The following is a 13,868-nucleotide window of genomic DNA, read 5'->3' on the forward strand; positions in this document are numbered from 1 at the left end:
GAGATTAGAATAGATCCTATTGACCTTGCTCTATATATGTTCCAACTAGTGGGCATTAAAATGAATCTTAATCAGAAACTTCCTGACTTGATTCGTTATTTCTCGCATCTCTGTATCCTACTTTCAATCCCCACTCCCTCTTTCAGGTGAACCCTGATTTGATTTTTCCAATGGGCCGGGACCCGACCCTGGAAGAGGACTCTTCTAGAATAGAACCCACTACAGCCCATGATCTTACACAGGGCCTTCTTCTGTTGTGGACAAGCCCACTGCATTCTAAACACCATTTTTCTAATCTGGTCTAAAGAGTGTTTGGCAGCCTGACAATGCTTTCCCCATACTAAAATGGTGTTTAGGCTACAAGTGGCTAAGTCATTATTGTTTCTCCTTCTTCAACTGTTACTTTGTGAGCTGCTTCTCCTGCCTGCACCCCCAAATGCTACAAAATATAGTGTGTAGTTGCATTCATACCAAAAATCCCATAAAATGTATGGTAATGTTAAGATGCTTGAAAGATTCCCAACTCATATTTGTATGAAGGAGAGCTAGCAGTGTTTTCTACCAATAGGGTTAAAAATATAGGAGCGAGGTACAGTGATATGTGGCACTCTCTCCTGTGGTGTTTCATTTGTCATTTCTCCCTGCATGTACCTAGTACGTCACATTTTAAGGGTTTGGATATGAATGGGTCAGAAGAAAGAAAACACTGAGTTCTGTGTGTTTCTGTGCACATGTGCATTTCTGCTAAGATGGACTTTCAATCCAATGGACATTCGTTTGCTATACACAGTTATCAGTAAACATCACTTGTCATAATCTTTAATGAATTTTGCCTTTCTTCTGGGGAATAACTGCTACCAATGAAGATTCGAATGTCTTAGTCTGTTTTCTCATAGCCTGCCACAAGTAGCTTACAAAGAATACAGATCTACTTGACTCATTGTTCTAAAACAGTGGTTCTCAATCTTCCTAATGCCATGGCCCTTTAATACCGTTGCTCATGTCGTGGTGACCCCAACCATAATTGTAATTTTGCTCCTGTTATGATTTGAAATGTAAATATCTGATATGTGACCTCTGCGACCCACAGGTTGAGAACTGCTGTTCTAGAGAGGATCAAAAGCATTGTCCTGTCATCTGGTTAGGCTGTGGTGTGGGCTTCCTGCTGTATCACAATATGCCAAGAGGGCATCACACGGGGAGACAGAGGGGCTCGGTAGCTCAGACCTTCTGTGTAAAGCCATACATTCCACCAAGAGGCTCCCACCTTTATGATCTCACCTCAACCCAATTGCCTCCTTAAAGCTCCATCTCCAAGTGTTATCACCATACACTGTAGAAGGCTAAGTGTCAGCCCTCATACTCTTGGGGGACACAGTCCAGCAATAGTAGATTTCTGGTGACCAGCTAAGGTTTTATATAGTTAAGCAAAGAACACCATGGATTTCCCTGGCTAGTCTCACTGATGTTTAGAAGAAAACCTGAGTACTCACACCTACCCAGCTCACCATGTGTGGGCTCATTCTTTTGAGAGAGCAGGCTTGCAGGCAGACTACTGGCACAAGGTTCCCTTCTGTGTCTGTGCAGCCTTTCCTCTGCAGGAGGGCCCAGAGCTGCAGGCCCAGTGTTCTGGGGTCCTCCCAGGAGTTGGGCTCCCTGCTGTCAAGCAGCTCTTGCCTGGCATATTTCTCTTTAAATCCTTTAGAAACCTCCACTTTCGCAAAAGCTTTCCTTATTCTTATCCCCGTGCCTTTGGGGGTGGCTTTGTGATGCCTTAATTAACGTTTTTATCTAGTCACTATTGTGACTACTTTCCAGGGCACCAAGAGGAGAGGAACTTTATAAATAAAGTGGTTAGTCCCTCAACACCGAGGCAGGCAGGATTTAGCCTCCCTTGAGTGGGCCCCTCTGCTGCTTCCTTTGAGGCATCCTTCAGCTGAAAGCTTGCACCAGCCAGCACTCCCTCACACGTGTGTGTGTGTGTGTGTGTGTGTGTGTGTGTGTGTGTGTGTGTGTGTAGATCAAACCATACAACCTGTTTACTGGAGACTGTTAACATTGTTGGGATGCTGGTGGGTGGCATTGCAGCTGCTGTTTGGAAGCTGCCTCAGCAGGGGAGAAACAGCACTAGACTGTAAGGAACAGACTGTACCAAGAGGTGGAAAAGGAAGAAGTACAGTTGAAAAAGCTATTTCGTTGCAGAAATAGTAGCTGCAGCGTTATGGCTGTTTCACTGGCAATTTGCTTCATCAGGAGAGCTTCTGAAGATGGTGTGGCTTTAAGATTTCAGTCAGTGTTGGCCACAGCACTTTTCCAAAATGGCATCAGGTACAGAGGGCATGGGAGGGCACATATTCTGGTTTATCTCTTCCTCAGCAAAGGCATGTTTTCCGTGCAGAGTAACAGAAGTCATAAGCCTGACAGCACTCAGTGGCTATGAGCATTGAATGTGGAAAGCCCACTCTGAAAGATCAGCAATAGTTCTCTTTGCTTTATTTCTGAGCTCTGAAAATAATGTCTGCCTCAGCAGTCATCGCTTGCAGAAGGGAGGAGATGTGTCAGTGAGTGGAAGCTACGTAATTGAGTTTGGGTTTTAATTACAAAGACGGGTCACGGGGCAAGGAAGTAACTGTCACAGCAGTGGCCCCTTATCTGTTGAATTCTGCCTGTTTTTTGGCAAAGGCCAAGTCCAGTACAAAGGCCTTGGCTGCATTATTAATCATGGCTGTTGGGCAAGCTGCAATAATCTGCTGCCTGGATACAAAGACAAGTACAAAGTTGCCGGCGGGATGCGATGATGAAATGCTGGATACCTTCCACTTTCAGACCCCGCTTCTGCTAAGGATTGATTCTCTCTCAGCTCTACATAATTAAGGGGACACAATGGATGGAAGCGATTTCAGTGACGTCATGCATTCAGTTGTCATGTTCTTGATTATAAGGGACGGGACAACATGAAGGCTGACAGAGCTGTTTGGATATAGAACACACCAGAGCTCGTCACTAGAGAAAAAAGGCCCAGAGGCTCTGTAGACAATGACCAGGGAAGTGTGTCTAGACTCTAGCACAGAGCTCTGACCCTTGCCTTGTCACTGGATTCCCTTTTCTCTTGTTTCAAGGATGGGCTCTGCTATTCCATCACATTACAATATTTCTTGATTTCTTGCTAATGACCTCAAAGAGAAGATCTGTTTACCTGCTGGCCATTCGGGGTGGCTGTCTACACAGATAGAATGATAGTCATCAATTAAGTGACTCTGAAACATTGAGTATTTAGATATTAATTTCTGTAGAATGACCTTAGTAGGCAAAATACTCCTTTCACTGGGAGAAGCAACCTGAGTGATGTGATGGTTTGTGTTGTTGTTTTTATGAAATAGGTTTTTTCATATGTTCTAACCAACATTTTACGGGTCCAAAAATGGAGCCACATGATATGAAGCCTTTGTGAGTTTGATGACTATCTCATGAGGCAGGACATGTTTGATTAGATATATTTTGAGGAAATCTGTTCTCAACAATTAATGGATTGGGTCCATATGCATACATACATATATACATTCATACACACACACATACACACATATAAACATCCATAATACATATGTATGTTTAGTTAAAGGAAGAAATGTACCTTATTTCCTCATTTTTCTTGTTGTTTGTTCTAAGAATTTTCACTCTTGGTGGAGTTGAGAATTCTATATTACTCTTTTACTTCAGTAATGTCTAAAGTTTATATGGTTAATGATGCAGTTTTTAAAATTATATTTTTAAAAATCTTTGAAAATTGTATACAATGTGTTTAGATTATATGTGTTCCCACCCATAACTCCTTCCAGACCTATCCCCACCCAATTTTTATTCTTTCTCTCTTTTGTGAAAACTCATTAAGTGCAGCTTGTGTTGCCCAACTGCTCTTGGGTTTCGGCTTACCAGGAAGAGTGTTCATATACTAGGGGGTGACACCATTAAAGAATATTAAAGAAGGGGAATATCTGCTACTATTATTCTGCTAAGTGAACATGGTATTAAAAATTCCTAATGACTTGTTTTACCCATAGATCAGTGCATATCTCAACCCTCATCTAATAAGTAGTTAGCAGATAACTCAGAAACTTCCATGTGCAAAGAAAATATTTTAGATTTCTTTGCCCTAAATGGGACATCTCTCTGTCATGTTTCTTCGCTCTAGGATCATTTATTTAATGCAAACAATCTGAATATGATGTCATTGGACAATTGCCATTTTTTCTTGCTGCCTAGCCTCTGAATCCCCTTAATGACTTTCTGGAATCTTCCATTGGAAACCTCTGTTCACTGGAAGTCAGGTGTTATCTTTAAACAGTTGGAAATATCTATCTGAGAAGGACAAATCTGCAGTTTGGGACAGGATGACTGAGACTGGACTCGTGACAACATCTAGCAATGACAACCCAGAAAAATACGCAGGAGTGGTATGGTTTGACTAAGCTTGTTTCTAAACTGGACCATCTTGGATCTTATATGTGTAGCCTTTCATAATTACCCAAATGTAATTCAAACACTAGATTATATTTATGTGGGACATAGACAAAAACATGAGCCTTTAACTAGCCAAAGACTCAAACAAGGCATAGGGATTTGCACTCTTTGCCTCAGTCAAACACAATAGGAAAAGCAACTATTTTTCCTAATGCTCATCTTGTCTGAGAGTGAGCTGACCTGAAGTCTGGCAGCAGAGTGTTTGTAGGAACTGAGTTCCTGGGGTATTGGCTGCTTATCAATCCTTTCTCTGAGTCTTGGAACTCAACTAGAAGAGGCCAGTGGCTTCTCTGAGATTCTCCATTTCTTGACTTAGTAAAAAGTATACAAATTGGGAAGAAGTAAGATTCTTTATAATGGACAGACAATGTGCATTTATTTTTAGGGCAGAGGCATCAGAACAGAGTGGTTTGACCCTAGAGATTTGGGTGCTATGCAGATCTTGTCATTAGTCTAGTCACATGTCTTTGGGTACAGAGGATTTCATAATGAGTTAACTCTTTCAGAGACATTAAAATCTTTACAGCAAATTATGTCACTAGCACAGTGGTTCTCAACCTGTGGGTTCTAATATCTTTGAAGGTCACGTGTCAGATAACCTGCACATCAGATATTTATATTACGATTCAGAACAGTAGCATATTTACAGTTATGAAGGAGCAACTAAGTAATTTTATGGTTGGGGTCACCACAACATGAGGGACTGTATTAAAGGCTCGCAGCATTAGGAAGGTTGAGAACCACTGCCTTAGCATATAGTTCATCTTCAGATGAATTAAAGCTCACCTAGTAAAGATGAAATTCAATGGACAAATAAAAACCTCCAAATAATACAGAAATGTATTATTAAAAGAACACTAGGCCAGGATGATTTTCCCAACTGGATTCTGTTAAGCCAAGGTTTTCAGTGACATCTCAGGGTCAGCTTGGGATAGGGATGAGAGGCTGAATTTGGATGAAGTGTAATCTCTACCCTGAAATCTCAATAGGGCAAGCTCTCCTTGCTGTTTTAGATGTGTTCAAAGGCTTTCCTCATTAATTAGAAACCAATGTATGGTGGAGTGTCACTCTCTAGTGTTTGTTATAAGTCTCTGTTTGTTAGCAATAGCATTCCTTAAACTATTTTTGGTGGTGGTAGAAGCCTTGAACCCGTGACCTCACTCATGCACATGAACCCTTAAAGCAATTTCCCATCCTTTCTCTCATGCTCTGTTCTCTCACAAATAGGGAGACAGTACCCCAACACTTCTCCCTTGAGGAGCACAGAGATGTTATTCAATCTTTTCTAAACATCCTGCATACCTTTAAGAGATACTTTCAAAAAGATATGCTTAGGTTCGTTGCCAAGCAATTTTTTTCAAGCCCACTGAAGCACTATGTGGTAAGAGGATGATTTTACATGTTCTGAGCATAAGACCCTCCTCCTGTGGCTGACATTAAACATTCCATTCTATCCTTACTGACTGCAATCAAAGCCTTCCCAGACTGCCTCCATAGCTGCTCTTCTGTCTCCCTGTCCCCAACCATGCAGGAACAGTTGTAGGCACAGTTGTTGCATGGGGGGGGGGGGGGGGAGAGAGAGAGAGAGAGCAACATAATATCCAAGTGGCTAAAATTAGAGAAAAAAAAAAAAACCAAGTTTTGAAAAACTTTCCTATGTAAACATAAATGTTTTCTTATCCTGCACTGAATGCGCCTATCAGAAGTTCTTACCTTCTTGGTATGGCTATCTTATGGGACATCAGCTGTCCCCACAGGCTGTTTAAGTCAGCATGCCTTTGGAAAACCTTGCTCCAGGCAGCCTCCCTGTCATGGGTAGCTGGCCTTTACTTGGGAGTGTGTGTGTCATCTCTGTATTCCTGTAGCACTGGTGCTGGCACTGTTGGTAGCGTTTATCTTGCTCTCTAGTGGAATTTGTGTAAACTCTCCAATGACAGGGACTCTGCCCTCTGTCACTTCCTCAGCATTAGCGGAGGCCCCTGTCATTTTTTCTTTAGTATGTGCTGTATCTATATTTGCTCAATATTTGCTCTTCCTGGCTATCAAGCCCAGAAACTCACACCAAAAGTGAAAGGCAATGTGAACTTATATTAGATGGTTGCTGACATTTGTGGATTGTCAATTTTTTTTTTCATTGCTGGCTTCCATTGCCTTAGTCAGAGACAGTAGATGAGGAGGCATAGAAGCAGCTGTGGGCGATTGAACTCATGGTGACATCCCTCCTTCTCACAAGCATTTTCCATCTCTCCCCAAAGTCTACCTCCCCACTGTACCTTCCTACACCAGAGACATTCATAGCTGTTAAGGCCATTGTCTCTTGCCTGGTCCCCTCATCTTAGAGAAGCCATCTGGGTTCTAGAGAAGGTCAGGAGCTTGCCTCAGTCAGACTGACAGGACAGCAGTTTGGGAACAGCAGATTTAGTGGCCTGGTTGTGTTGTTCTTTCCTGGTGCTGAAGGCTACAGAGTATTTGTGGCCCAGAGTTCTTTCTGTTGAGTGGCTGGAGGGAGCTAAGACATGGTGCCTAAGGCTGAGTTTGGCCAGTGTCTTAACACACTCTCACACATGTACACACACTCACATGCGTCTATACACACATGCACACACACACATGCTCGGCTGGCATGAGCATGAACACACAAACTGCTGGTTCCACTTTAGCTGTTCACATAAATTTCACTGTGTAGTTAACCAAAGAAAAGAACTCTTCTTTCTGAGATAAGGAATAGTGACTGCTTTTCAAATTACTGGAAACCGGGCGTAGCGGCAGTGTGATCCCAGCACTTGGGAGGCAGAGGCAGGTGGATGTCTGTGAGTTCGAGTCCAGCCTGGTCTACAAAGAGAGTCCAGGACAGCCAAGGCTACCCAGAGATACCCTGTCTCGGAAAAAAAAAAATCCAATCCAGAAAACCGTGGAAATGTGTCTTGAGACATATCACCTGGTCAGTGACCTGCTTATAGCTAATTTAATCCTGGGTCAGAGTTAATAGATAACAATGTCTCAGTTTTTAAAAATCTGAAACACTTTCATATTTTTATTAAAAATTTTTTACTTTTTAAACTTTTTAATGTTCCCAATTTTATTTTTGAGTGATGTATATACCATACAATATACACTAATATAAATATATTTAATTTAAGTTGGTTATTTTCAAAATAGTTTCATACATGAATACTGTATTTACATAATTTCCACTGTCTCTCTCCGCCTCTAACTTCTTCTGTGACTTCCTCTTAAATTTGTGATCTTTCTTCTTTAATTATTATTGTTTTATACACACACACACACACACACACACACACACACACACACACAAAACCTATTGTACATTTAGTCTTGCTTGTTTACATATATGTTTAGGGCTGACTGCTTGGGATTGGATAACCAATCAAAGGGCTAATTCATGGAGAAAACTGGTTCTCTCTCTCTTAGCAGCCATTAGTTGTCTGTAGATCTTCATGTAGTGTTGGGGTCTTGAGACATTTGTTCTTCATTAGGGATAGACAGGCAGACACAGTCACACAGATGTGTAAGGACAGACACAGACACAGGAACAGAGTCACAAGACAGCCTTTGGGCAGGCATGGGTTCAGCCTCAAACAACAAGACAGAGGATATAAGATACAGGGAGAGCAAAGTAGACACTTCATATATGTGCTTTCTCTTGGCTAAATGACACCAAGAGGAAAGTGCTTTGATTCTTTCCTTAATGTGACACCAACACACTACTGGTGACTTTGAGCTTATTGATATGTTCAAATGATCTGCATATATTGTCCTAGCAGCTGGTCTTGCTTATGTAACCATACTCTTAAATTTTATGGGTGTAACTTCTCTGTTAGTTATAGAAGACACTATCTTGAATCAAATATTCTGGCCCTCTGGCTTCCACAGTCTTTCTGACTCTTCAATGATGTTTCCTGAACTTTCAATGTAGGGATTGTATGGTAGGTGTTTCATCTGGGTTGGGTGTCTCAGGGTTAGTTATTCTATGGATTTTTACCAGATCTGGATTTCTGTAATGGTCTCCATCTACTGCTAGAGAAGATTCTTTAATCAGATGTGATAGTTACACTTATCTGTGTTGGCTCTGTTTCTTTATAATAAAACTTTATTATACAACCCAACTAGCTTACACAAGAAGGAAAAAAGGGTTAAAGGGACGAAAGAGTGAACCTTCCGTTATCCGTTCCACGGGACGGGTCCTTAGGTGTCTCTCTGGCCCGCGTGCTGGTCCAGCTGGTCCACTGCTCCCCACGCTCTCTTGCCCAGCCGACTTTGTTATTCTCTCCTCCCCAACTGCCTCAGTCACATGGGAAGGACCATCTCCTTCTCCCGGTGAGGGTCAATTAGAAAGACAATAATCCAGGTGGGGTTCCCAGGTCTGCTTCCTGAATTCCAGACCCAAGATGGCTCCACTCAGTCTGTCACAAGCTATTCATGGGGTGCTCCAAGGGTAAAGCGCGCCAAGACTGCTCCCACTTGTGACAAGGCTTATTCTTTCCCACATATCTGTGAGTATAATGATAATTATTTAGAATGCAGTTAGCAATTATCTTGGTTTAGGAAATTGACAGTAGTAGGTTCTCTTCTAGGGGCCATGGTCTCTTTAGCCATGTGTAGTTGGGTAGGTTTACAGTACCAGATATTACATTTATCCTATTGAATGAGTCTTATGCTCACTGATGTGGCTGCTGGTTACCTCTGAGATATACCTGTCACTACTGTACCATTGAGACTATCATAGCAGGTGGGTCATTGTGAGTCCTAAGGTTTACAACATCAAATGGTGTTTCCCTATGGTTTGTTCAAATCCTTTCCATTATTTACCCCTCCTCCCTTGCTCTTCTGCTAAATTGCCTTCCTAGTCCCCAGTTATAGCTCCCCTCCTTCATTTTCCCACTTCATCATGTCTGTCTTCTGCTAGGCCCCTCGAAAGCAGCCCCCCAACACACACACACACACACACACACACACACACACACACAGGCTGCCGTGCTTCTCCTTCCATGGTCTATTTTTATTTTTCTTGGTTTCTGTTGTTACTACTGGCCATATACTCACATCTAAATATTAAGAGCTACGATCCACAGATAAGTGTGAAGATGAGACGTTGGTCTCTCTGAGTCTGGGTTACCTTACTCAGTGGATTATTTTTGGGTTCTACCCATTTACATCTTAGTTAGGGTTTCTATTGCTGGGATGAAACACCATGACAAAAAAACAACCTAAGGAGAAATAGGTTTATTTGATCGGGGTTTACATATCCCGAATCACAGAATCACAGTCCGCTGAAGGAAGGCAAGGCAGGCGCTCAATCTTGGCAGGAACCTGGAGGAATGTTGCTTACTGGCTTGTTCAGACTGCTTTCTTATAGAACCCAGGAGCACCAGCCAAGGGCGGTACCATCCACAATGGCCTGGAGTCTCCCCTATCAATCACTAATTAAGAAATGCCCTACAGGATTGCCTACAGCTCAGTTTTATGGAGGCATTTTCTCAGTTGAGGCTCCCTCCTCTTAGATGACTACTATAGCTTGTGTTAAGTTGACAGAAATCTAACCAGCACAGCCACTAAAGAAAATTCAGTTGTGTATATGTACATTTTATTTTTTATTTTTTTTTTTTTTATTAATTTATTCTTGTTACATCTCAATGTTTATCCCATCCCTTGTATCCTCCCATTCCTCCCCCCCCATTTTCCCATTATTCCCCTCCCCTATGACTGTTCCTGAGGGGGATTACGTCCCCCTATATATTCTCATAGGGTATCAAGTCTCTTCTTGGCTACTTGCTGTCCTTCCTCTGAGTGCCACCAGGTCTCCCCCTCCAGGGGACATGGTCAAATGTGAGGCACCAGAGTATGTGAGAAAGTCGTATCACACTCTCCACTCAACTGTGGAGAATATTCTGACCATTGGCTAGATCTGGGAAGGGGTTTAAAGTTTACCTCCTGTATTGTCCTTGGCTGGTGCCTTAGTTTGAGCGGGACCCCTGGGCCCAAATCTGCCTATCATATTGTTCTACTTGTAGATTTCTAGGACCCTCTGGATCCTTTTATTTTGCTGTTCTCCCATGCGTCTCTCATTTAGAGTCCTAATAGGATGCCTTCCCCTCTGTCCCAGTTTCCTGGTAAGTGAAGGCTTTCGTGGGACATGCCCCTTGGGCTAGTATGCAGATATAAGTGAGTATATACCATTTGATTCTTTCTGCTTCTGGGTTAACTCACTCATTATGATCATTTCTAGCTCAATCCATTTATCCACAAATTTCGGGAATTCCTTGTTTTTAATAGCTGAGTAGTATTCCATAGTGTATATGTACCACAGTTTCTTTATCCACTCTTCTACTGAGGGACACTTAGGCTGTTTCCATGTTCTGGCTATTATGAATAAGGCTGCTATGAACATGGTTGAGCAAATTTTCTTGTTGTGTGCTGGAGCATCTTCTGGGTATATTCCAAGGAGTGGAATAGCTGGGTCTTGAGGAAGCCCTATTCCCATTTTTCTGAGATAGCACCAGATAGATTTCCAAAGTGGCTGTACTAGTTTGCATTCCCACCAGCAATGAAGGAGTGTTCCTCTCTCCCCACATCCTCGCCAGCATGTGGTGTCGCTTGAATTTTTGATCTTAGCCATTCTGATGGGTGTAAGATGGAATCTCAGAGTTGTTTTGATTTGCATTTCACTGATGACTAAGGAGGTTGAGCATTTCTTTAAGTGTTTCTCAGCCATTTGATACTCCTCTGTTGAGAATTCTCTGTTTAGTTCCAAGCCCCATTTCTCAATTGGGTTATTCGGTTTGGTGGTGTTTAATTTCTTGAGTTCTTTATATATTTTGGATATTAGACCTTTGTCAGATGTAGGGTTGGTGAAGATTTTTTCCCAGTCTGTAGGCTGTCGCTTTGTTCTCTTGACAGTGTCTCCTGCCTTACAGAAGCTTCTCAGCCTCATGAGGTCCCATTTATTAATGGTTGACATTAAGGCCTGGGCCGTTGGTGTTCTGTTCAGGAAGTTGTCTCCTGTGCCAATATGTTCCAGGCTCTTTCCCACTTTTTCTTCTAAGTGAGTTAGTGTCTCTGGTTTTATGTTGAGGTCTTTAATCCACTTGGATTTGAGTTTTGTGCAAGGTGACAAATATGGGTCCAGCTTCATTTTTTTACACATAGACCTCCAGTTAGACCAGCACCATTTGTTGAAGATGCTATCCTTTTTCCATTGAATGGATTTGGCTTCTTTGTCAAAAATCAAGTGACCATATGTGTGTGGATTCATATCTGGGTCTTCGATTCGATTCCACTGATCAACCAGCCTGTTGCTGTGCCAGTACCATGCTGTTTTAAGTACTATTGCTTTATAGTACAGTTTGAGATCAGGTATGGAGATTCCTCCGGAGCATCTTTTATTGTACAAGATTGTTTTAGCTATTCTGGGTTTTTTGTTTTTCCATATGAAGTTCAGAATTGAACTTTCAATGTCTTTAAAAAATTGTGTAGTTATTTTGATAGGGATTGCATTGAATCTATAGATTGCTTTTGGTAGGATGGCCATTTTTACTATGTTAATTCTCCCGATCCATGAGCAAGGAAGATCACGCCATCTTCTCAGGTCATCTTCAATCTCTTTCTTCAGAGTTTTGAAATTTTTTTCATACAAGTCCTTCACTTGCTTAGTTAGGGTAACTCCTAGATATTTTATATTGCTTGTGGCTAATGTGAAGGGTGTGGTTTTCCTAATTTCTTCCTCTGCAAGCTTGTCATTTGTGTATAGGAAGGCTACAGACTTTTTTGAGTTAATTTTGTATCCAGCCAATTTGCTGAAGGTGTTTATCAGCTTTAGGAGTTCTCTGGTGGAGTTTTGAGGGTCACTTATGTACACTATCATATCATCTGCAAAGAGGGATAATTTGACTTCCTCCTTTCCCATTTGGATCCCCTTGATCTCCTTTTGTTGTCTTATTGCTCTGGCTAGAACTTCGAGTACTATATTGAAGAGATATGGAGAGAGTGGGCAGCCTTGCCTTGTTCCCGATTTGAGAGGAATTTCCTTGAGTATCTCACCATTTACTTTGATTTTGGCTATTGGCTTGCTGTATATAGCCTTTATTATGTTGAGGAAAGTGCCTTGTATCCCCGATCTCTCTAAAACTTTAAACATGAATGGGTGTTGAATTTTATCAAATGCTTTCTCTGCATCCAAGGAGATAATCATGTGGTTTTTTATTTTCAGTTTGTTTATATGATGGATTACATTGATGGATTTCCGTATATTAAACCATCCCTGCATGCCTGGAATGAAGCCTACTTGGTCATGATGAATGATATCTTTGATGTGCTCCTGTATTCGTTTTGCAAGTATTTTATTTAGTATTTTTGCATCTATGTTCATAAGAGAAATTGGTCTGAAATTCTCTTTCTTTGTTGAGTCTTTGTGAGGTTTAGGTATCAATGAGACTATGGCCTCATAGAATGAATTTGGTAATTTTCCATCCATTTCTATCTTTTGGAGTAGCTTGAAGAGTATCGGTATTAGCTCGCCCTTAAAGGTCTGGTAGAATTCTGCACTGAAACCATCTGGCCCTGGGCTTTTTTTGGTTGGGAGACCATCGATGATTGCTTCTATTTCTGTCGGGGAAATGGGACTATTTAACTTGTTTATCTGTTCTTCACTCAACTTTGGCAAGTGAACTTGATCAAGAAAATCGTCCATTTCCCTTAGATTTTCAAATTTTGTGGCGTATATGCCTTCAAAGTAGGATCTTATGATTCTTTGAATTTCTTCAGTGTCTGTTGTTATGTCTCCCTTTTCATTTCTGATTTTGTTGATTTCAATACTGTCTCTCTGCCTTTTAGTTAGTTTGGCTAATGGTCTGTCTATCTTGTTGATTTTCTCAAAGAACCAGCTCTTGGTTTTGTTGATTCTTTGGACTGTTTTCTTAGTTTCTAATTTGTTAATTTCAGCCCTGAGTTTGATAATTTCCAGGCGTCTACTCCTCTTGGGTGTTTCTGCTTCTTTTTTTTCTAGGGCTTCCAGTTGTGTTGTTAAGATGCTTATGTGCGATGTTTCCAATTTCTTTTTAAAGGCACTTAGTGCTATGAATTTTCCTCTTAGCACTGCTTTCAATGTATCCCACAAATTTGGGTATGTTGTTTCTTCATTTTCATTGAATTTCAGAAACTCCTTGATTTCTTTCTTTATTTCTTCCCTGACCCAGGTGTCATTTAGCAGAGAGTTGTTTAGTTTCCACAAACGTGTAGGCTTTTTGTTATTTCTGTTGTTGTTGAATTGCAGCCTAAGAGCATGGTGATCTGATAGGATACAAGGTATTATTTCAATCCTCTTGTATCTG

Source organism: Acomys russatus, chromosome 1 (assembly GCF_903995435.1).
Source record: "Acomys russatus chromosome 1, mAcoRus1.1, whole genome shotgun sequence".
NCBI lineage: Eukaryota > Metazoa > Chordata > Mammalia > Rodentia > Muridae > Acomys > Acomys russatus.